A 25,774-nucleotide genomic window follows, 5' to 3' on the forward strand; every position below is an offset into this window, starting at 1 on the left:
CTTTTCATTCTTATTTTTTTAACAAGAGAAAATTTTAAAATTACATGGTGTAATGTAGCAGCGTTACAAACGCCTTATATGGTAAACGCGCACTAGTCATGGTGATTTAATTAAAAAAAAAACGATAGCCATTCAAGCCGATAATTACCTTTCTACACTTTCTATTTAATTAAAGCTGTTTAATGACTTGATAAATTACATGAAACTAGTAACATGTATTTCCAATTCTACAAACGATAGGTAGATACACAGATAATGATAGACAATTACATAAATAGGTAGACAGAGATAGGTAATACTTAATTTATTCTTATATACAGTTGTGGTCGAGAACAGTTAAATACTTTAACATATAGAAAGTGCAGCCAGCTAGTTCAACAGTAAACTTCGATTAAATGAACTGTCTCGGATTACAAGTTGCTTAGTATTAAGCTTGAGGGCTTATAAGATAAAACCCGCATTTTGATATACGCGGTGGGAAATGGGCTGACAACTCATTGTGCAACTTTACGCTTGAACACAAAGAATAAATAAATTAAACCAGTTTCAAGGCTTAAATATTAGGAAGTAAAAGGCTGACATGAAGAAGCTGTAAAGAGGTACTGAGTTATTAATACGGATGGAATCAGTTTAAACAACCACAAAAAATAAGTCTATAAGCCTGAAATACTCAAATATAAAAACGTTGCACAAATTCATTTATTTGATCAGGTAAGTTGTCCTACTGAGGTGAGATGAATCGAAGTGTAAACGTAGAACGTTTTTATACATCTTCTTTGGCCCAGCATGGGCAAGTGGTTAAGGCGTTCGACTCGTAATCTGAGGGTCGTGGGTTCGAATCCCGGTCGCACCAAACATGCTCGCCCTTTCAGCCGTGGGGGCGTTATAATGTGACGGTTTATCCCACTATTCGCTGGTAAATGAGTAGCTCAAGAGTTGGCGGTGGGTGGTGATGACTAGTTGCCTTCCCTCAAGTCTTACACTGCTAAATTAGGGACGGCCAGCGCAGATAGCTCTTGTGCAGCTTTGCGCGAAATTCTAAAACAAAGAAATAAAAGCAATACATCTCCTTTTCGAAATCACCACTTATAGCCGTAAAATACGGAGAAATGGATTCAAAACTATATCTTAGTGTTTTTATATTTGGAATCTCAAGTACTTAACCATGCGCAATAATTTACAAACAGCAGGACGTTTTTGCTGTTATGTAAAAGTAATTTTAATTCTACGAAAGACAGCTCATTTGTAACTGCTAAAAATGAAAGCGAATTTATTCTTCACAAAATAATGACTATTACACAAGGATTCCACTTTTCTACTAGAGCTGTTAGTTTCATTGCGAGGAATCGAACCTTGGATGTTAACATTATATAAATTGAAACTCAATCGATTCATTGGAAATGTTTTAGTATTTACTCTTCATCTGAAGAGCAAACTTAGTAAAACAGCTATTTCGTAAGCTGGTATTTACGCCTAGGAATTTGATAAAATTGTACTTGACTTTATTGATACTAATATTATTATCAAAATTTTTATAATACTTTGTTGCAAACATGGATTTGTTTGGTTAGAATTTCGCGCTAAGCTACTCGAGGGCCATCTAGGCTAGCCGTTCTTAATTTAGCAGTGTAAGACTAAAGGGAAGGTAGTTAGTCATCACTACCCAGCGTCAACTCTTGTACTACTCTTTTACCAATGAATACTGGAATTGACCGTAACTTTATAACGACCCCACGGCTGAAAGGGAGACCATGTCTGATGGAACCGGGATTCGAACCCGCGACCCTCAGATTAGGAGTCGAACGCCTTAACTCACCTGGCATTGCTGGGCCTGCAAACATGGACAAAACGGAAAGCCTGTAAAATAAAGAATAGTGATAGAAATAATTTAAAAATTGTTGGAAAGAATACAGTTATGAGCACAAATAACTTGAATTTCAAACTTCAGTGAAAATTGTGAAAATGCTTTTCAATCATATAAGCGTAGAAAACTTTTAGAATTGATTAAGCAAAAGACGTTTTGCTGTCTCAACAATTATCTAGTTTGGGATCTATTTCTTTTGTAAACTTTAATCAGATGTAGGTGGATAAGGATGACTTTTGTAAATTTAAAATCTATGTAAATATAATAGGTATTGTCTATTATACGTCTGTGTGATCACTACACAGAATGTTGATGGTTCTTTACCAGAGTTGAAATGTAGATTCATGCGGGGGGAGTATATAGGTTTTCAGATTTGCGGTTTTATGGGAATTTTTGTGTTTATTGTCACTACTTCACATCTCCTGCCAGATTTCCTATAGAGGTTCAATATGTCCATGGGGAGATGCATAGAGATTTTCTGTTTTGTATTTTGCGGTTGTTATAAGATTATTATTTACAAGTACTTCACCTCTTATTGATGAATCTTCACCAAATTTGACATAAACGTTTATTGGGCCCATATAAAAATACATGCAACTTTGTGGTTTTCCATTCTCTGTTTTGCAGTTTTTGTGGGCGTTTTTATACAATTACATACAAGGGAAGTAACCCTTCATGTGGCCCAGCACGGCCAAGCGGTTAAGGCACTTCACACGTAATCTGAGGGTAGATGGGATCGAATCTCCCTCACACCAAATATGCTCGCCCTTTCAGCTGTGAGGGCGTTATAATGTGACGCTCAATCCCACTATTCGTTGGTAAAAGAGTAGCTCAAGAGTTGGTGGTGGGTGGTGATGACTAACTGCCTTCTCTCAAGTCTTACACTACTAAATTAAGAACGACTAGTACACATAGCCCTCGTGTAGCTTTGCGCGAAATTTAAAAAGAAACAAATAAGCCCCTCATGCCCTAAAATAACTTTCATTAATCACGAATTTACACAAATTCCATCCAGAAATTATCTATGCTTGTTTGTTTATTTTGAAGTTAAATACAAAGTTACACAATAAGCTACGTGTGCTCTGCCCACCACTTGAATCGAAACCCGCTTTCTAGCGTTGCAAGTCCGTAACCTGTGCCACTAGGGGGCAATTGTCTATGCAGTTATATAAACTGTATGCTGAATTTTCGTGCTAAATTACTCGAGGACTGTTTGTACTAGCCATCTTTTTAGAAGTGATAAAGTGGAGGGAAGACAGTTAGCTAACAGAATTTACGACCTATTCTGGGTCTACCCGAATCGAATAATGGGATTGACCATCATCTAACGCCCTCACATCAGAAAAGATGAACATAATTAGACGTAGAATGTGAACCCGCAATCCACAGATTGTGAATGGAGCACCCTATTCACTAGGTCATGTAAGACTATTTTAAAAAAAAAAAGCGTCTTTGGTTTTAGATTATATAAAATGTAAAACTGACAGTCAGATGTTATAGTGTTATAGAATAATATTATGATCTCAGTAAAAGATATTAAAAATCAATATATATATATATATATTGTCGATATGTTATTCATTTACACTTTTTTATTTACAAGTGATAAGCGTCTTATTGTAGTAAGTCCGGCATGACCAGGATGTTAGGGCGCTCGACTCGTAATTTGAAAGTCGCGGTTTCGACATAAACGTTTATTGGGCCCATATAAAAATACATGCAACTTTGTGGTTTTCCATTCTCTGTTTTGCAGTTTTTGTGGGCGTTTTTATACAATTACATACAAGGGAAGTAACCCTTCATGTGGCCCAGCACGGCCAAGCGGTTAAGGCACTTCACACGTAAACTGAGGGTAGATGGGATCGAATCTCCCTCACACCAAATATACTCATCCTTTCAGCAGTGGGGCGTTATAATGTGACCATCAGTCCCACTATTCTTTGGTAAAAGAGTAGCCTAAGAGTTGACGGTGGGTGATGATTACTAGCTGCCTTCCCTCTATTCTTACACTGCTAAATTAAGAACGGCTTGCGCAGATAACCTCGTGTAGCTTTGCGCGAAATTCGAAAACAAACAATCCAAACAATCTAACTGTGAACAAACCCTAATCTTACTTTCCACCTCTAGATGGCGTATCAACTAGTTACAAGGTGCTTTGACCCATAAGTGTGGTTTTGGCTCTAAAATCTAGTGAACAATAAAATACAGCGAAAAGAAATGGTAAGTGATGTTTTTGGTAGTCACTTCAAGTTGTAGTAATTCGTTACTGTAAACATATACGCGGGTGTTAAATATTCGCTGAGTATGCATTTAGTAGCTATTCATCTTATAAAGTGGGTTGTAATTCTTTCTTTCTTTGATCTATTTGATAAAGTTTTAACCCATATTTCACTTCATTAAAGAGGAAATACATAAGCAGTCTTTACTTCAAAATTCAATCAGACATTAAATACATTCAACATCTAAAAGATCAACTGCCAATATACAAGTGTCTGACTAAAATCAATGCATACAAACAAAAGGAGCGAAATCTAAAACGTACTGCATTCGATACGAAGTAGCTTGGTAATCCAATGAACAGGTTTACAGATCTTCCCTGGTTCTTGTTCTTGCTTTCTTAGTGTAAAGCTACACAATAGCCTTTTACACACACTTTATTCACTGCGGGAATCAATTCTAGGATTTTGGATTGCAATTCCGTAAACTGACCGTCGATACAACGGGGAACTACCTTGTTTCAGTTTATATTAAAAAAACAACAAATAAACGAATTCTGGCAGTTAATTAGCATTATAATAAATAATGAAGTGAATTTATTTTTTCGTTAGTTAAATAATATGACATTAATAATTTTTATATAAAAATATTATTCGGTAAGGCAGCTTAAATTTAGGGGCTTCTAAACAAGATTGTTGTTTAGCTACAAAAGGTAATGCAAGTTAATGATTGATTATTGTTAATAGCAAGAGTATATAAGAGAAACTATTTTATAACTCTCAATAGTTATTGGCAATTAAAAATAAAGTAAAAATATCAAAAACGTAAGTTCAATAGTTTATTAACTCAGTGCTAATCCCAGTTTCTAGTTGTTCACGCTCGTTAAAACACTTTAATACACCAGTTTATTTCAATATAGAATATCTTATAAAAATGATATCTTATTTTTTTTTTATTAGAAGGTTAAATGTTACCACCTTACCACTGTAAAAGTCGTATCACAATAGATTCATAACACAGATTGGTTTATACACCAAAATGTGATCAAAGGTGGATGTCATTATTTTAAATGCAGGTTTAGATATGCGAAACTTTTTTTTATATATAAGTTTGAAACTTTTATAGAAAACTCCAGTAAATGAAAAGGTTTATCTTAGTTATCATACGGTTAATTTCTATGCAGATATTTAAACTAAAGCCATGTTATGTGCAATGTAAAATCATGATATTTTAAATATAATTTTGACCTGACAAGTTTTGTTTGAACACATACAAATTTAATTCTTCGTTGTATAATTTTGAGTTTATAGAATTATATCCAAACTTAGAAAAATTACCTATTAAACCGTCTCAAGTAGGTAATTTTAATAAGTTCACGTGATTTTTTATGAGGGATATAACAAATCATAAAACTACGTAAAACAAACTATTTGGAATTATTCAAAGAAGATTAACCTTTTTAAACTAATATACTCTACACAAAAGACCTTGGAATAAAAACTTCCAATTTAAAGAGTTAGGAAGTAAAGCTGAGTTTGTTAAATTCATAGAGTTATCTTTTTTATTTTATTAATTACGTAATTTTTAAGTGAGGAATTTTTTTTAACGAAAGGGCAATTTAGTTTTTCAAGTATGAAACAAACTGGTTTTTATAATTCATGTTGCCATTTGTTGCATAAATTAAAATTATTGATTCATTTCTTAGGTTTGTTTTATTCTAAATTTCGCGCAAAGCTACTCGATGGCTATTTGAACTAGCAATTCCTAATTTAAAAGTTACAGACTAGAGGGAAGGTAGCTAGTCAACATCACCCACCGTCAACTTTTACCAGCGATTAGTAGAATTAACCTTTGCATTATGGTGTCTCAGCAGCTGAGTATGTTCGGTGACGAGGATTAAACCCGAGACCCGAAGATTGTGAATAGATTGTTCTAATCAGCAGGCTATTCATTTCTTTACAAAAGAGGGTTCATTTATAACTACTGAATATGTGGATTGTGAGAAACAACCCTTTGTTTTTTGCTACCTTGATAATGTTAAGAATAAAATATTTACAGAAAAATATATTTGTGATAATTGATAATTAAATTCATATAAGTAAACATTCATTGACTGCTATTGTGTTGATAAATGTTCAAGGTTTAATTTTTTTTTAGTTTTTGGATTGCTCTTAGTGAAAAATAGCATACGTGATTTGTAATAAACTGATTTTCTGATTATTAGCATTTGATAAACTATAATATATATATATATAAATATTGTTAAAAGAAAGTTACATGTAAGAACACGCTGGTGTATAAAATACATATGAGCTATCTGCTCGAGCCTGGCATAGCTTGGTGTTTACGGTATTCTACTCACAACCAGCGGGTTCAAGTTTAAATCCCCTTACCAGATATATTCATTATTTCAGCCGTGAGGTGTTATAATAGCGCGGGTAATCCCACTATTCGTTGGCAAAGAGTTGCAGAGATTAGGGCTAGTTGACTCATCTTTTTAATTTTCAAATAAGGTTTGGTTTGTTTTGAATTTCGCACACATCTTTTGCTAATACTAATTAATACTATTTTCTGTTCCTACAAATTATTGTATTATTACATATTTTGCAATACAACGTAAATATACATCCGAAAGCAGAAATTACCACAAGAATATCCACTTGATGGATAAATGTATTGTACAATCGTTAACCTGAAGATGACCTAAGGAGGCCAAAACGTTGTTCTCTGCTTTATTAGTAAAAGTGTTTATACTTATATCAGCTGTTCTGAGATATAATGTTTGCTGTGGCTTCAAAATCTTCGGTTGATTTGACACAAATAAATGGAGGTAGGAAATTTGTCTATTAAAATAAGACGAAAAATGGTAACGAACATTTTTAGTTGTTTGTAAATAGATTTTTCTTTGTGTATTTTCTGCAATCACTGAGTATCTTCTATTGATTGATGATCATATAGCCGAAGTTGTTAACAAATGAGGATACTTGTGTTTGTTTGTGGCTAGACAGAGAGTTAAGAAGATAGCGCTGGTGATGAATTGCTATTATTGTAGCACAATGGACGAGCAAAAATACAGTCAATTCGACGTTTCACATTCAAATGGAGCATGCAGTTGCTGACAATGAAGTATGAACTCCTATTGTGAGAGGACAAATGCCCTCGCAGAGCTCTGACATGGCTTTCCAAACATCTAGTTTTTGCGGAAAAAGATAACATAATCTTTGTGATCATAAGATGTGTGTTCGCAAATCTTACCTGGTTAAGATATTTATCACCTCACGTCAGTCCACCACTGCTACTTCTTCCGCGCATATCATCAAAGAGGATAACCGGTATTAGAAAATAGAAGTGAACTTGTTAAGAAGTAGAAATTATTATCTTTACAACAAAGGATTTCCTGTTGAAAGCCATACATCCGGGTCTTTTGTATCTACAGTTTGGTCTTAAAACAACTTTTTCTGTAAAGATACTTCTAAAATCATACATACATATAAAACGAAACATTCTGTCTCTTAACCATTTCACGTTTATTGGCTCTTTCATGTGAATTTAGAAGAAGCTTCTTTTTGTATTACATTAACGATAGACTGTAAACGATATATTTTGTTTTTTTCTAAATTATTGAAAACAGATTTCAATTAATCAAAATTACATTGAAACAGAGCGTTTACTCTGTAAAAAATACATCAAATCAAACCTTCAAGAACACACAATTTTGAGAGAAGGCAAGAAAGAAACATTTTGCTTTGTGGTTGTTAGACTCAAACTTATACAAGATTTAGGCCTTTTTTACACATAGGCGATATTGAATTAGGTCTGACAACAACGTTGACAAAAAAGGTACTCTTTTTTGTTCATTTTATTGCATTTTAATGCATTGTGTAAGTATAACTGGCACTTACACTTAATTTTTGCTAAAAATAATTTAACCGTATAGCATATATGCATATTATAATTACGTGCATATGGTAGCCCCCCAGTGGTTCAGCGGTATGTCTGCGAACATACAAAGCTAAAAATCGGGTTTTAATACACGTGATGGGCAGAGTACAGATAGGTCATTGAGTAGCTTTGAGCTTAATTCAAAACAACAACAACAGGATATAGTGTATGTATACCTTTTATAACTTTATTATTTACGGTTACTTAATTTCGCAGGTTGCTTATAAATCGTTACTTAACTTGAAATGTTAAAACTTGAAAACAGTGAAATGAATCAGATTGTGCCTTCTATTCCGGATTCATGGGCTGGTGTACTCTAGTGCTTAGAGTGCTGAGCTTTAAATCTAAGGGACCAAAATTTTTGTCCCTTTGCCTCAAAAGTGAACTCTGGAACTGTGGGTGCATCATAAAAGTTACAGTCAATTCCCACTTTTCGATCAAAGTAGCTCAAGAGTTGACAATAGCTGTTGTTGAATAGCTATCGTTTCTCTAGTCTAGTAGTACAAAGTAGAGACGGTTAGCTCAGATAGTTCTTATGTGGCTTTGTGAGAAAAACTGAAAAACATAATTTATAACATGCAATTAATAAAGTTGTTTTTTCCTACACCTATCTTAAATACTGAGTAGTAGTCTTTTTTTTTTTAAATTTCAATAAAAATGATCTCAACTGTTGCTTCATCATTTGTGTTCTTCGCTCTGTATAAGAAATCCGTTTTTACTGTGATTTCTAGAAGTTGTTTATCTCCATGGACTGTCACAAAGTGTGAGACCAGAGGTGTGTTACATTCCCTGTTTGAGTAATTTCTTATGTGTTCAAGAATTCTTTGACCAACAGAACACCAAGTTTCTCCAATTGTAAACTCGAATTTCATATTTTATAATTATAATTACATCTAGGATATTGTTGTGCCTCTAGTTTATTTTCCTAGGTTTTAAATACATACCAACATTATTTTGTTTAACTGTTTTGCGGACTTCACTGCTGACAGCTTCAGAAACAAATGGAGCTACTAACATGGATTTACTTCTTTCGCACTTTTAGGTTTGTTAATATTTAATTTTGTCGTATTCAGTGTTTTAAGTACATTCTTGAGGATACTTATTAGAATGAAGTAAAGTTCTAATTTTGTTGTTACATTGGTGACTTGTAGAGTCGTTTGAGGAGTGGGCATATGTATCATAAATTGAGAATCAGACCTTGATTCCTTTGCCTCCTAGTGGCATAGCGGTATGCCTGTGGACTTATAATGCCCCTGATTTACAGGTAGTCCTTTGTAATTAGAAACAAACAAAATGATTCCTTTGAAGCAATAGAATAGGTAGAAGAATAGTTGAAAGATACAACCACTATGTGTTGGTTTCAGATATAGTTCACGAAAAAAATCTTCCACCGTTTTCTACAAGTAATAAAACCGTATAAAAACTTAAAATTAGATCGCATTTGTAAAGTAAAAAAATTGATTTCAGGTGTTTGAGTATTTAAATATATATATAAATAGAATAACTTCCTCTACTTCATGCTGCCAAATAATGAAGAAAATTGTAAATATATCAAATGTAAAAGTCTAGTTTTATACATGCTTTTTTGATTGATAAAAAACTGTGCAGAATTAAAGAAGGGTATGCTTATACAGATGTTTGAGAATGTTCTATTAAAACGATCTTGAATATGAAAAGTCATCAAGTCTTGTGATAACAACAAACAATATAGAGTCACGATAGAATAACATACTTTAGAACTCATTGTACTTTATACCACTTACTTTACTTACGTTTACAGTGAAACATCTTTAATCCATCTCTCTGTAATAGTAATATTTTCATGCGTTATAAAAAAACTGGTATCTTTAATTTAGAAGGCACTTTATAAGACACATAAGCTAAAGAGCCAGGTCACTGACACAGAAATTCGATTATGGTTTGTTTGTTCTTTTAATTTCGCGCAAAGCTACACGAGAGCTATCTGCGACAGCTGTCCCTAATTTTGCAATGTAAGACTAGAGGGAAGGCAGCTAGTCATCACCACCCACCGCCAACTCTTGGGCTGCTATTTTACCAACGAATAATGGAATTGACCGTCACATTATAACGCCCCCACGGTTGAAAGGGCGAGCATGTTTGGTGTAAAGGGAATTCGAACCTGCGACTCTCAGATTATGAGTCAAGTGCTTGAGCATGCCGAGCTTTCAAGATGGGAATATTCTTTATACTTAATTGGAAAACCAAGGAAGATGGGTCAGTGTGGGGCACTAGGATCATTCAGAAAGAGGCATGCAGGAAGCGCATCTCAGTCTTGGTCAGCAAAATGTGACGTCTTGTAATAGATGAGAATCCATAGCGCATTAGAAAAAGCTGAACTTATTCCCCAGACAACATTACACAGCATAATTATCTGGAAAAGAGCACAAGTCACGTATACACAAGTTGCCTCCACAACATGTACATTCAACCGTCGCATACCTCAAGCAGCTGAAAAATAAAACGGGTATTCATGCTGTCTCATATAAAGACATACCGGTTAAGTCGACGAACGCAATATATATGGATTTTTCAATCGGACTGTTGAAATAATCATCGGGAAAATATTGTCCTCACACACTAGATATATTATGAAAGGCGTAAACGAGGTAAGGGTGTATTTTAAAAATGTGTTTGAAGAGGGTTGTTTATTGTCGAGAAGCAAGGTCATCAGATGGAGCACATTGGGATGTGGAGACATTATGGACTATAACGACACAGTGACTTATTACTTTGACGACTTCATAATTTCTCAAAAGACTGTCTGATTTGTCCTTTATTGAGTGCCATTATTCATGAACTTTGTTTCCCTCCACTTGATTATCACGATGCGATTACTTTTTAAATCCAAATGATTTTGAAAATCTTGCAAGTGAACTTGATTCTATCCACTGCAATTTGATTTAGTTTTTTACTGAAGTTTAAAACGTTATTCTTCAATTCGCTAGATTAACAATTGATCAAATATGTGTCAGTAGAACACCTCAAGGAAGTGGTCGTGAATGAGGTGTCCAGACAACACACGATACCTTCACGATACCTTTAAGATTTGCAGGATTAACTGGACCTAACGAAAAAAAAATCTACCTATCGCCAAAATGTCTGTATTATCGTTACATATATAGACACAAATACACACACGTGAGATGACAAAAAGACATGGAGAGATGTCAATCCCCTTTTAACATTCTAAAAAAAGTGTTAGTTGTAATTCTCTAATAAAACCCGTAAAGCATCCATTAACTCAAGTCATCTATACATTACTCAGGAACAAATATAATAAAACAATACTTTTGTATATAACATTGTTAACTCCCGAACAGAAATGGAACCGAAAACAAATCGTCACTATTCATGTTCTTTTGTTATAAAACTTGTATTCATTTTATTTTCTTGTAAACTTATAATCACATTTCAGGATGACTTAGTTCATTTTTATCAAAATATTTGTTTTCAGAATTTTTTGATTAGATAAAACAAGAAAGACATAGACCTGTATATGGAAACATATACAGCACAAGCGTTAGATGTATATCAAACTGAGTTCTATTTTGGCACATTAAATAAAATATTAAACTCATGATATCAGGTACTTTTATCCTTGTTATCTCATAAGTATTCTTACACGATTTACTTGTTACTGAAGTAAATAGATCTCATAATTCAATAGTCAGAACTTTAACCCAGAGAAATACTAATTTTTGTTATAAAATGAGCAATGCTTCAATCTTTTATCGAAAATTATTTAGCTCAGAATAAAATGGAAGCAAGTATCACTTGATTCAGCACTCGCTGACAACATTAAAAGTAATCTAACTGATTGGACTTAATCCTCTTGGATTTTAAAAAAAGACCTAAATATTCAGTAACTGCCCCATCCAATCCCAGTTGGTCTGGCATGGCCAGGTGGGTTAAGGCGTGCGACTCGTAATCTGAGGGTCGCGGGTTCGCATCCCTGTCGCGCCAAACATGCTCGCCCTTTCAGCCGTGGGGGCGTTATAATATTACGGTCAATCCCACTATTCGTTGGTAAAAGAGTAGCCCAAGAGTTGGCGGTGGGTGGCGATGACTAGCTGCCTTCCCTCTAGTCTTACACTGCTAAATTAGGGACGGCTAGCACAGATAGCCCTAGAGTAGCTTCGTGCGAAATTCAAAAAACAAACAAACAAACAAACCAATACCAGTTGATCATTACAGACTTTCTGCCATTTCAATCATTATACTGGTTGATCATAGGACGAAGAGTTAATCAGTAGACCGTTCCAAGATTATGCACTCGCTTGTTACATACAGTCTTAGCCAAAATGTTTGCATATTTTGTAACAAATAAGATAATCATTATTAAGAAGGGATATAAATGTACTTAACGTTGTATACTGAGGCAGGCTATGTGAACATCAGTAAAGATTTATTAGAACAGTGGAGAATTTTATTACACCCTAGTAAAAAGATATATACTTTAGCATTTTACCTATCAAAACAAAATCATACCAAATTATAAATAACGACAATATATAAAACCAAATTATCATAAATAGTACTTGTAATCTCATATCAGTTCATATTAAGTATTCAGTACTTGGTTGGTCCTCCTAGAACTTTCGCAAGGCGATGTGGCATGCTGTTTATGGTGTTTTTGATGTAATCCACTATGATTTAATCCAACTTGTCACTAAAAGACATTGAAACGCAGTCATAGTTTTTCAAACAGTTCTCAATGGAATTACAATGGGGATACTTTCTTGGTCTTGGATATATTGTAATGTCTTACTTTTAAAGATAATCCTATAGAATACACACACACTGTGTTGGCAGTGGCATTGCCATCCTGGAATACAAAGTTATTGCTAAACCTTGCCCTAGCATATAATATAAATATTGTCTCTATGTGATGCTGAAGGAGGCGCTATTACGTTTTGTTTAAGGATATCAAGAGCAGTTTTTTTTTCACCATGATGAATAGCTGCACAAACAAGTACTGCAACACATCCTGCGTGTTCCTTATGGAAAAGAAAGACTTTTATTATTTTTTCTCCAGACAAACTGCGAACCCTTGTCCTACCATTAGTTATAGTAAATAGGACTGATCTGAAAAAATAAGATGTCACCAATGTCCTAATTGTAAGTTGGCATACTGTCTTGACAAATAACACGGTGACGGGGTGAATTCTGGTTAATATCAATTTGTAGATAACTCTTCTTGTAAAATAAGCTTGTTTCGCCAGTCTCCTATTCACCATTCTTCTAGATCTAACTTAATAAATCTTAACACAATAATGTGTTCCCTCAATAATATTAAAACATTTTTATCAAAGTGTGGTTGCAGTATGACCTTATAAACGCACTTATATGGGGTTACCATTGGCTAGATTGATAATGGTGTGTGATGTAAGTATGCATCAGCAACTAATGCAGAGATATGTTACAAGTACCAGTTACAAGGTAAGGTATAAATTTATTTTACCTGTATCATTCATGGAAAATACTTCTGCACTCAGATAAGATGCAAAAAATGTTATATTTATTCTGGATATATTCCCTATATGTTCCAGCTCATAATGAAAAAGAGATTCCAAATATTTCCACTACCAGGAAAATGGTCAGAACAATTCAGAGGATAGTGACTGTAATTCATCTTGTGATGATAACAGTGCTGAATAAGTTTATGTAGGAAACAGGACTGATGAGAATACTGGTGCTGGCATTGTAATGCACATAGTCAAGAACAAAAAAGGAAGCTTTGTCAACCTCAGCCATACAGTAAGCTCATGGAGAAGGACAAGCCAATTCAACATTTTGTAGCTGAATCACAAACTAACATATCATACAAAGGAAAATATGCTTCCATTGCATCATGCTTCTGTTGTTTTATTTGGATATATTTATTAAAAAATGAGAAGGGGGGTGTTATATCTATCAGGAGTAATACAGTGAAAGCTGTTACAGAATACAATAAATTCATTGAAATATTGAAAATAATTTGTGTGAATAAGTTAAAAATAAGAAGATTACTCAGCTTTAAAGTTGTGATGGTGGTCGACAGTTTATTAACAACATTATGAGTTAATAAAATTTTCAAATGATCTTGAAGATCCTTTGGTTAGGTAAGATGGAGAAAGGTCGACTGGTAAAGTGCATCCTGTGAAGAATCACTTTAAGCTAAAGTATATCTTCTGAGGCACACAAATACCTCGTATAATGCATGACTGTGGATGAGCCGTTTGTCACCTTTCAAGGTAAATGCTAATTTCATACCCTTTGAGTCTAGAAACCATGAATCAAAATTTAGGCCATATATGATAGTGACACCAGCTACTTGTAAAAGATAGAAGTATGTACAGGAAGAGAGTCTGGATAGGCAGAGTAATAACACAAAGTTGAAGAATACTGATTAATTATGTAACTGGAATTAAAAACTCTGGAAGAAATATCACATAATTTTTAAACGCCTTGAAATTGCTAGATTCCTTCTAATCATCAAGTTAAAACTCATTGGAACAATCTAACAAAATATACGAAAGTTGCTAGCAGCCTTCAGAAACACAACAGAAAGGTAGCCAAATAATACACTGTTTATATTTTAGAATAAATGGACTATAATTTCATGCTGTCATTGGCTAGGGATGCAAGTACATAGGACATGTATAGAATTTCAGCATTATTCTGATAGTAATTTGAGTACAGTGAAATATACTTATTGTAGCTGTAACTATTAGATCATTTGGACGAGGAATAATTCAATCGTTGGGACCAGTTGTAAACAAGATGGGCTAAAATTGCTTAGCTGTACAGAACAGGGCAAAATGTTAAACTCAGAAGAGAATACTTCAAGAAAATTTGGACACATATCTGGACGATTTGAAAAGATTGCATGGGAAGACATTGCAGAGCATTATTATTCATAAATAATGATGAGACACTCATTGACAAGCTTATCGCACAGATGATAAGAAATTCCATGTAACACCGCACATTTAAGGGACATTTCATTTCTCACGGAAGCAACTTTAATGGTGACATAGATGGAAATGGTTTCATCAATAGCATGCTACAGCCAAGGGGAGATCCACTGGAAGTGGCAAGTGCACCTGTGGGCTTAGATCTTAGGCACCCTTCAGGACTCATGACACCCTCCAAGACTAAGAAAAATATTGTCCATCAGCTCCAATGTAAGGAATACCTCAAAGCATTACAGTTTAGTCGCCATGATTTTCAGGGGACAACAGATCCACTTGTCATGGCTCTACCACAAATGCAGACATAGTTGGATTTCTCAGCGTGACAAGCCTATGAGTGATGCAAATATGATTAAGATCTTGGAGGATAACGAGAAAAAAAGGCTGTACCTAATTCAACTAGTTTTAAAATAGCATGACCATATAAAAACTTTCATATAATTGGTTTAGTTTGAATTTCGCGTGAAACTACACGAGGGTTATCTGCGCTAGCCGTTCCTAATTTGGCAATCTAAAACTTGAGAGAAGACAGCTAATCATCAGGACCCATTGTCAACTATTGGGCTACTCTTTCACCAACAAATAGCGGGATTGACCGTCACTTATAACGCCCCTACGGCTGATAGAACGAGCATGTTTGATGTAACGAGGATGCAAAATTCAAAACAAACCAATTATATGAAAGTTCTAAACGAATATTAGAAAACATAAATGCCAGTAATTAAAATCTACAATAAAATTAAGCATTTTAAATTAGTTTTTAAAACTTGTTACAATCAAATCTTTGCAAAATTGCAAAGCTACAAATTCCTACACATTTCACATGAAGATAATATATTTTATTCGAAGAAACTACATAAACTGTAAAAAATAATTCAGAAATTTCAAGCTATTGCATTTATTAGTTTGCTTGGGCAACGCAGTTTAGAAAAACAAACAAACGTATAACAAGTGCAAAAAGTTAAAGCACAAAGGTCTGAAAGAGTTAAAACAAACTGTGTCGTCACAGATATCAACAAGTTGGATGTCATTCGAGAAGTGTCTTTAACTTCATTTTAACAATAATGCATGCCAAGTGAAAATAGTTGTTTCTGATCTAGGTTTAAGTTGGATGAAAGTATTGCAAAAATTGCAGACTAGTTTTAATGGTGGAACGAACAAATTGTAATTATGTGGTAAAACGTGTAAGTGGCAAACAGATTTAATCCAAAGATAGTGTTTGCATCTATGCACATTGAGAAAGATTTGATAGTTTTCTCTAATATACAAGTGGTGATGATGTAAAGGTGCAGAGTAGAAAGCAGACAACTGCTAAACTGTGATCTCTCTGAATGAAAATATTGTACCAGTTCAAAGTTATTCTACAGATATAACTTACTGAGATTCCACATACAATGGTCGTTGGCATGGTAAGAGAGGCAGGAATTACATAAAATAGTCAATTAGGTAGTGTAACAGTTACTGTATTGAATCATAGAACGAATGTACAATTTACATCTCATCTGCAGTGTGTAGTTAACAACTGTAAAAAATATGTGAACTAAATACAGAAACACGAACTTAATGGTTTGCGCAGGGAGTTTGTTGATGCGTTCATAGGATCATCTAGCAGTTTATTTTGTTTTAAGCACAAAGCTACACAATGGGCTATCTGTGGTCTGCCCATCACGGGCATCGAAAACCGGTGTCTAACGGTGTGAATCCGCAGACAAACCGCTGTGCCACTGGGGGACTCGTGAAGCGGAATGAGTCAAACAACCGAATCACATTATCACTTACATACAGGTGATTTATACCTAATTAAACAAATATCATATTATCACATAGATGCAGATGCTTTATACTTAACTAAACAAACATCACATTATCACATATATACAGGTGATTCATGCCTAACTAAACAAATATCATATTATCACATAGATGCAGGTGATTTATACCTAACTAAACAAACATCACATTATCACATACATACAGGTGATTTATACCTAACTAAACAAACATCACATTATCACATACATACAAGTGATTCATACCTAACTAAACAAACATCACATTATCGCATACATACAGGTGATTTATACCTAACTAAACAAACATCACATTATCACATACATACAAGTGATTCATACCTAACTAAACAAATATCAGACAGACTTTCTTGGAGTATCAGACTCATTACCAGAGTAGAGTGTGAATGTTGAATGCTGGGATAATATAACCTTTGAATATTGCATGATTATCTCCAGTCGTAATTGCAAAAAGAAGGAAACTTCCGTGTGGTCTTCAGTCATAAAACATGCCAATTTCTTTCCATTACCAAGTCCAGGTTATCGATTGGATGCATTTGAATGATACTTATAAGTAAAATGGATAATAATGTTAGTCATAAGACCAATATGAATTCTGCGTCACGACATTTAGTCTATCTAATACAGCTGCTGATATATCTTACACTTAGACAGTTGCATTGAGAGAGGTGTAGCATCTATTCTAGAAGGATGCCAAACTGATCTTTAGTAAAACACTTCAAGATACAGCTGAGAACTGTAAATGATATTATAGAACATCAAGGAATATCTGTTGGCTTAAAATTTCAACTTGAAAATTGTGCATCCCTGCATAAAGAAGTGAAGTTTCTCAGCCAATAAACATGAAACATTTACTGAATTCTCAAATGATAAAAAAGTTTGCATTTTTTTTACTTATGTGTCATATTATCGATGGTTTGTGACCATTCTTATCGAGATAGTCACAATGCAAGCTTTATATGGACAAAAAATGCAAGGATGCATTCCATTATTTAAAATATGTTTTATTAAAATTACCACTGTGGGTTTATCCTTATCAAGATTTTCTATTCATTCTAAATACAGATGAATGTTAGTGAAACTGGCATAGTTTCGTCACAAGTTCAGGCTGGTATGGAGTGAGTAACCATGTATGGAATTCATACATTAAGTGCATCTGAGTACTATTATTACACACACACACAAACTGTTTACAGTTGTGTATTTGTCAAATATCACCATTGCTGTTCGACAGAATCATGCATCAGTGAAATTGCTAATTAACATAAATAATCTAGAGAGTGTAGATGTGCTCTAGATCTGGACTTTGCAAGAGTATAACTTCATTGATAGTTTAACAAAACATAAACAATAAAATATTATCTTGTCAGCTGGTGAGATTATGAACATTTCCTGAATGATCAGATCTTGGCAACCATGCACTGGTTAAAAACCATTGCAGTCGTAATGGCGTTTGACTAAACGATTAGAGATACTTCTGCATTCTGATGAACAACATTGATGAAGGATGTTTGAGAAGGAGTAACTAATGAATCCAAAGCTGGCTTGAGTGTTTCTTGAAGTATCAGCAAACTGTAAATATTCTACTAATTAATACAACTTTTGGCACTCAAACAAATATGTACAAGTGTAGGTACAATATTATGCACAGCAGAGATTTGTTAACTATCTTGTGATGAAGCTAGTGGTTTTCAGTGTTCTAAGGCAGGAAATACTTCAGACAGTAATATCATATCATGTGCTAGCTGTTTTTTCGAGCTCAACCAAGCTTATTCTTTGTTTGGCACATAAATACTACCCATCGCAGATGTGTTGAAAAAAATGCTTTGGCACACTTGTGGAAATATATGTATACCAAAACAGAAGGAAAGAGGAGAACAGAACCTTTGACCCTGCTATATTCCTACAGTAATGACGTGGACAGAAACTCATTAATTAATATAAGCCTAAGCAAATTCTCCAACAGTGTCAACCATGGAATGGTCCCCAATATTGTGTGATTAGTACGGTAATAAGATAAGTTCAGTGAAAGACTGTTTTCTATAAGCACTTTGCAAACATTACCTGTTCAACTTTCAAAGCTAAAAAGAGAAATAAATATATGTTGTTGTTTTATTTACAACTACCAGAAGTACAAACTCTGTTTATGTGCTTATACATGTATAGACGTACCTTCTAGATCATACACACTATGCTATATTTGAACGTCTTTCCAAAACACACGTATTTATGTTTAGAAATCTCTCTTTTTGATGTACAGTTTACTGGTCAGTTACATCATTAGCATTATCGTGTAATTATAGAGGGCTAATGCATTGAATTCACCCTTCTGAGCAAACATTCATGAAAAAAAAAGCATTAATAATTATATTATAACCAATTTCAGTTTACCTTATCACCCAACCACTGGCACACTTATAACGATAAAAAGCGAGTTTCGATAACCGCAGTGGGCTAAATATAAATAGCACATTGTGTAGCTTTGTGCTTAATTATAAATAACTGTTACAACGAACAAACGCTCTTGTGTATTGTAAGTAGCTTCAGAAGATAAATTTTTTTTTTTTTTACTAATTTGACTTTTCTTATGTTTATTTTTTTAGAAACGTTTGTTTGTTTATTTTTTGTTAAAACCAGATTTTGACTATTACAAGCCTTCAACCTTACTGTCGATGCACTGAGGCAGCTACGAATGAAAATTGTAATTACAAGATAAGTTGGAAATGTTTATTCGAATTCGTTAATATGGAGACCATTTTCCGAACTTTCACTCACAAACATATGAAAAATAATCACATACATTTTATATAATCTTTCACTAAATGTTTCGATTATCATTTAATTTCAAATTTAAATAAATATATTTTGTATTTTTATGTTTATAGCAAAGTTACTACTATATTTTTCCTCGGTTATTTAACCATGAATTTTAAAACAAATTCATTTCTTAACATTTTTTTCTGGTGCGTCATCTTGATAACATCATAAGATAAAATTTGCATTCATATAGCATGTTCTACTATACCAATAGCCTGTAGGAATTAGTTCTAGCGGAAAAACAAAGTTTTTTTACCTGGTATATTTGTACTTTGTGAAATATGTCTTTTTCGTTAATTTGTTTAAAATACGCCAAATGCAAATGGTATAACGAGATTACAAATTAATAACAATAATCAGGCATTATGAATAAGAAGAAAACCTGATAAATCGCTGTACACCTATAACTTCAAATAAGCCAATAAGTTGAGGCTAGGAAATAAGGACCTATGACATGGGCTGGTGGCTAAAATTTTATCTCACAAGCTAGGGTTCGCGGGAACAAGATCCAGTGCCGAATATGTTCGCCCTTTCAACCTCAGGGGCTTTATATTGTGACGGTTGGTAAAAAGGATAGCCCAAAATGTGGGGATGGGTTCTGTCGACTGGTTCCTTTCTGTTGGTTAGCAGCTCATAACTAGGGTCGCAGGGGACAGCACTAAAAACAAAAAACAATACCCTATTAGTCACAGAGTTTCAACCCATTTTTCTACCCCTCAAGTTAACTCGGTAATTTTTATTTATTTTACATGAATACCTTTTGAGTTTCTTCTGATAGGCCTTCTGAACGGTAAAGTTATTTTCTATGCATGGGTTAGTGCTTCTGGTTTAGGTGTAGAAATTGTTTAGAACATGAATTTGATTTATGTCTTTTGCCGGCGGAGGGCTAGCTTTTGGACAGAACAGATAAAGCATCCATTAAATGAAGCAACCGAAGACATACAATCTCCAGATATCTTCTCCTCCCAGCCCTAGGTTGGTGGAGTTTGAACGTTTCTTTCGTCTTTCAACGTCACAATAAACCTTGATTTGGTATTGTCGTTAATGTTACACGCCGAAAGCTCAGACGCAGTTCACGTGTTGGCTGCACCCGATGTTCTCGTGCGTAAATCACAAGCTCAATGCGTCGTCAGCTCCTTCGGTCGAGTACGGTATTACGCAGACTAGGTCAATTAGATGTGTTTTCAAAATTTATTTGCACACAGAAAGATATTCTTCAGCTGTTGTCTAAAGAAAACCTGCGAACCTTTCCATTTTAGGGTGGTGATGAGAACCATCTCGATCTCCTGTAACTATTACGTTTCGAATCACAAAGTTGACAGGAGTCTTGTATTGCCATCTGTTGAAAAAAATTAAGAAAATTTCAGTTTTTTTTTAATGGTCAAAGAACCGTCCTGTCTCCTGGTACTAACAACAGCGTATATGAATACTTATAATGCTAAAAATTGAACTCCGATACTTGCAGTGGGCACAATATAGAAAACTCATTGTGTAGTTTTGTGCTTGACAAAAAACAATTTTCCATCCTCTTGACAATAAGTTTAAAATCATAAAAGCATAATTATTATAAAACGTCTAGAGTGTTATTTCGAAAACACACAAATAAGAATTGTACATAACTTTTAAACGTGTTAATTTTATTTAATAAATTTGAAAATAAAAAAGATGATGTAAGATTTTGCTTTAACATTCTCATAGAAAAGAAAACTTTGATGAAAGTTGTGCAAAAATTATCATTTTTCATTTCTATTTACAAAAATAACGTATTTCAAGAAATCGAATGCTTTGTTCTGTTAGAATCAATTTTGTTTGTTGTTAATTATAAAACTAAACAATGGGTAGTCTGTGCCATGCCCACCATGGGTATCAAAACCCGATTTTTAGAGTTATAAACCCTCTGATTTATTGCTGGGCCGCTGGAGGCATCGGAAATTTGTAATTATATTCTATTTGTTTTCTGGTACATTTTTTTAATGACAGAAAAATAAAACATTGAATAAAAATGTTATTTGGACGACTTACTTGGTTTTGGCCATACAGGTGAAGCTGAAAACAAGAAGGTGATATTTCAGCACACCAAGAAAGTGCATTCAAGCATGAAATTGAGAACAAGAAACAGCACAGAGAAATGCGCAGAAGTGCATTTTCTTGGTCACGTAGCTGGTAGACATGATGTGTTCACTGATCCTGCAAAGACTGACACAGTTAAAGACTTTTTCTACCTTTTTCCTAATGATGAATACACAGTGCCATGATATAAAACTGTTTAATATAGATGTCATCATTTAGTTTATTTTGTGAATGGGTATTATATGATTGTTTAATTTTTTTATTATAAGAGAATTAAAACCAGACGATTATTGGAGGTTGCGTTTGTAAGTCATTGATGTAGAGAATATAACAAAAAGATGATTTAGATTGAGATGAGAGGGAAACAGCAGACAGACAAAAACAATAGCAGAAGAGAGGAGAATCAGAGTCAAGAAAACGTTCGCCGTGAAGTTAGTTTCGGTTGAGGTAATAGGCCTAACGAGTTACACAGCCATAATATTAAATGTTAGAGTAAAACTAACAGTAGAAAAATAAGAATACTGTTTACCGCCAAAGCGTGGTTCTAAAGTAATTGAATCAGCCTGAGTACACTTTGAGAAAAGGAACAGAGAATATTTTTTGAAGAAAGAAAAGGAACAGAGAATATTTTTCGAAGAAAGAAGACAAAATGAATACCAGAAGAGTAGTATATGGCTGCTTTAACTCGCACAGAAACTGTAAGTGAAGTATACCTAGAATACTAGTGAAGTAAAAATTAAAGTATTTCGGTTTGTCAACTGAAATTATAAAGTAACTGAGTGGACCTGAAGTGGACTTTTGGCAAGAAGAAGAGAACCATATGGTATTTATGATAAGCCTGTGATCTCTATAGTGTAAAGAATTTGTTGAAAACAAGTGGAGAGCATGTTGTACATTTATCTTTGAATTTATTATCAACAAATCACAGACGCCGAAGCCCAACAACAACAACATAATATATATATTTATACTATATAGAAGTGCAAGTAAGTGCCTTAAATTGACAATTGGTAAACACAACCTTTAACACCTAATACACAGATTTATAGGTTTCGTATCGTACAACTGATGGTTGTAGCCAATTTCTCCGAGATAACTGAAGCTGTGTCAGAAGTGACTAATGTATTTGTACGTTTTATATGGAGATAGAACGTGAAGACATGTATCGATCTTTGAAGCAAGCCTTGGTCAAAGCAGTTGTGCTCACTTGTTCTCATTAGGATTGTCCATTAATCCTGGATTCAGTTACCGGTGATACTGGAAATGTCACAAGTACAGTGTGGTATGGAGTGAGTATGACAAAAAATGGAATCTTTGAAGTTATAGTGTTTGTCAAATATTACCTGAACTATTTAGACAATATTTCACTATTTAAGTGGACCAGGCATCATTGAAACGGCCAATGAGCTTAAATAATACAGAGGGTATAATTATAGATTGAATAATAATGGTTCAACACTACCTAGGTCAGTAGCAAAGAAATTTCAATCGATTATCTAATTAACTCAGGAGATTCTGTCAGTTCGTCGAATTTTCAGGTCATGGACACTGTACAGTGGGTAAAACCATTACAGTGGTAACGGTAATGAACCATATGAGAAGTGAAATTGTACGTTTGTATAGGTATCACGGACGACCAATCAAAAAGTTCAGAAACCAGATCTAGTTATGCACTACTTTCCATGCAACCAGGAAGAATGGATCCATCACAAACTGACCATTGTACCCAATACCTATTACATGAAAAGGCGATTACGAGTATATTGTACCATTGTTATGAATTTTCGTTTCATGGTTACTAATTTGTGATGAAACTAATGTCCCCCAGAGATCTAGAGATATCATGAAGGAAATACCCCAGACATTGCATAATGCAAGGACTGGAAGATACCAGTAGATATGACACACTACTGTAAAAATACAAAATCATTTTTACCAACATATCTGAATGGAAAGTACAGCTCCCTGTGAATCGGATGTATGATTCTCCATCTAGTGCAGAAATAGTGTAGTAATGGAAAGAAAATTCATGCCTGGTGGCTATATATGGTTGTGATGCGTTCCTGCTGTACAGAAGAAGCTCATTTCTATTTGGACTGGTTCATATTTTATGTGTGATGTGCGGAGTGAACTATGAAAGACGGTAATAATAGGGTACAGATGCTGATCAAACACATTAACAAGCTGAGCTTTTAGCGAATTTGTTACTACAAGAATTACAATTGGAAGAGTGAAATTTTGGTTCACAACAATGGGAATATTGTGTCATACGATCTTGTTTCATCTGATGAAGAGTAAAATTCTAGTCGTACATGTCTGTCAAGAGTTAGGTGATAAAACTCCATTGAAGGAACAGTTAGTCTGACCCGATGATCAACTGAGAAAATTGCATATACTTCCTAACAAGTACAGCTCTGATTAACTGTTTTACAAACAATTAATATAGTGAGTTTATGGGAAGATCAATTTATAAAACGAAGTATCACTTGTTTTCTTCCTAACTATGAAATGACAGATTACACCTGGATGAATATCCAGTGCATTAGGTGATAGTCACTTGATTTTAAAAAATAACAACACGACTTCTATAAGATATTGAGAAAATTTGGTAGCACGAAATTGGACTGAAGTTTTGTAATAATCGTTTGATCAATCTGAGCATATTATATGAAACTCTCTAGATACACTGTTAGGGCTACTGAAATTTTTAGATGAAAACCCTAGAAAAGTTGCAGTTAGATATAACTTTTAATCATAACTGGAAATTTTTACAAAAATAGTGAAAGGATGTTGGAATCCTCGTTTTGTAAATGCTCAGGTTTAATTTGTGGCGAACACTGGTGAATGTTTTCGTTTAGAATTTGTGTTGTGCTGCATTGCAAGAGATGTCTGATCGTCTTGTTGGTATATACCAGTTTTTTAGAAGTGCAGTAGGGCAATTACATTGTAATCCAGTATGACAGATTAAAAGATACTTGTTAAATCATTGTGATAGCTTTCTTAATTATTCATCATGTTTATCTGACGAAGAGGGTTTTCATACTCTCAAATGACATTATGTGTGTTAAAACATAGTAATTTGGGTTGATGACTACGTTATGACAGTTATCATCCTTAATATTTTGGTTGTTTTTTTGGTTTTGTTTGGAATTTCGCGCAAAGCTACTCAAGGGCTATCCGCGCAATACTTTGGAAGGTGTTTATATGCATGTTTTTGACAACTTATGACGTATATGTTACCTGGATGAATATTTATAGTATAATACAGTATTATTGTTTAGTTACATCCCTAATTTTATTTTCATCTCATCAGTTCATTAGATGGTACGTGAACCATAAAGTGTGTTTAAGGCACACAGAAATTGTGACTGACAGTTATATCAGTTGTCATGGAAACAAAATTAACTACTGAACAGTGACGTGACGTACTGTAAGTATGCATTGATGAACATTCGACAATGAATACGCATATATAACAAAACAGGCACGTTTTCCATCACATATTTGACCTAATTTCTATATATTTAGATATGTTCAAAAATGCATCATGTAGGAGAATACAACTTTTCAGGCTAAGAAAGAATTTCGGTCTGAAGTATTTTGAGGTGATATATCTGGTGGAAACTGTAGTGAAGAATGGTGTATTCTGTGGTTTACTTATGTGTACAAAGGATATAAATATCTCATTCTCAAACTAGAATTTTCACAAGTATGTGATTGCTTAATGACAAAAAATAATGCAGCTACTTCAGGTGAAAAACGTGGAGGACACATAATGTTTAAAATGGTATTGGTAAAATAATATCTTCATTTAAGGCAACTGAAATGTTCTTAGAGTGTCTGACTAGGTCTATTTTAGGCGAAATTAATATGAACAATTGTTCTTACTGTTCTCGAGTAGTTTTCATTTAGAAATATGTTTGATTTGTATGGTCAAACAAATTCCAAACTCTGATAGATATCAATGAATGTTTTGTATTGATATCTATTTCTGAACAAGATTATTATAATTCACAGACTTTGTATTAGCTGCATTTATTTGTAGTGTCAGATCATAATTTTTGCAAGGACTACATATA

This window comes from Tachypleus tridentatus, chromosome 1 (genome assembly GCF_004210375.1).
Source record: "Tachypleus tridentatus isolate NWPU-2018 chromosome 1, ASM421037v1, whole genome shotgun sequence".
Classification (NCBI taxonomy): domain Eukaryota; kingdom Metazoa; phylum Arthropoda; class Merostomata; order Xiphosura; family Limulidae; genus Tachypleus; species Tachypleus tridentatus.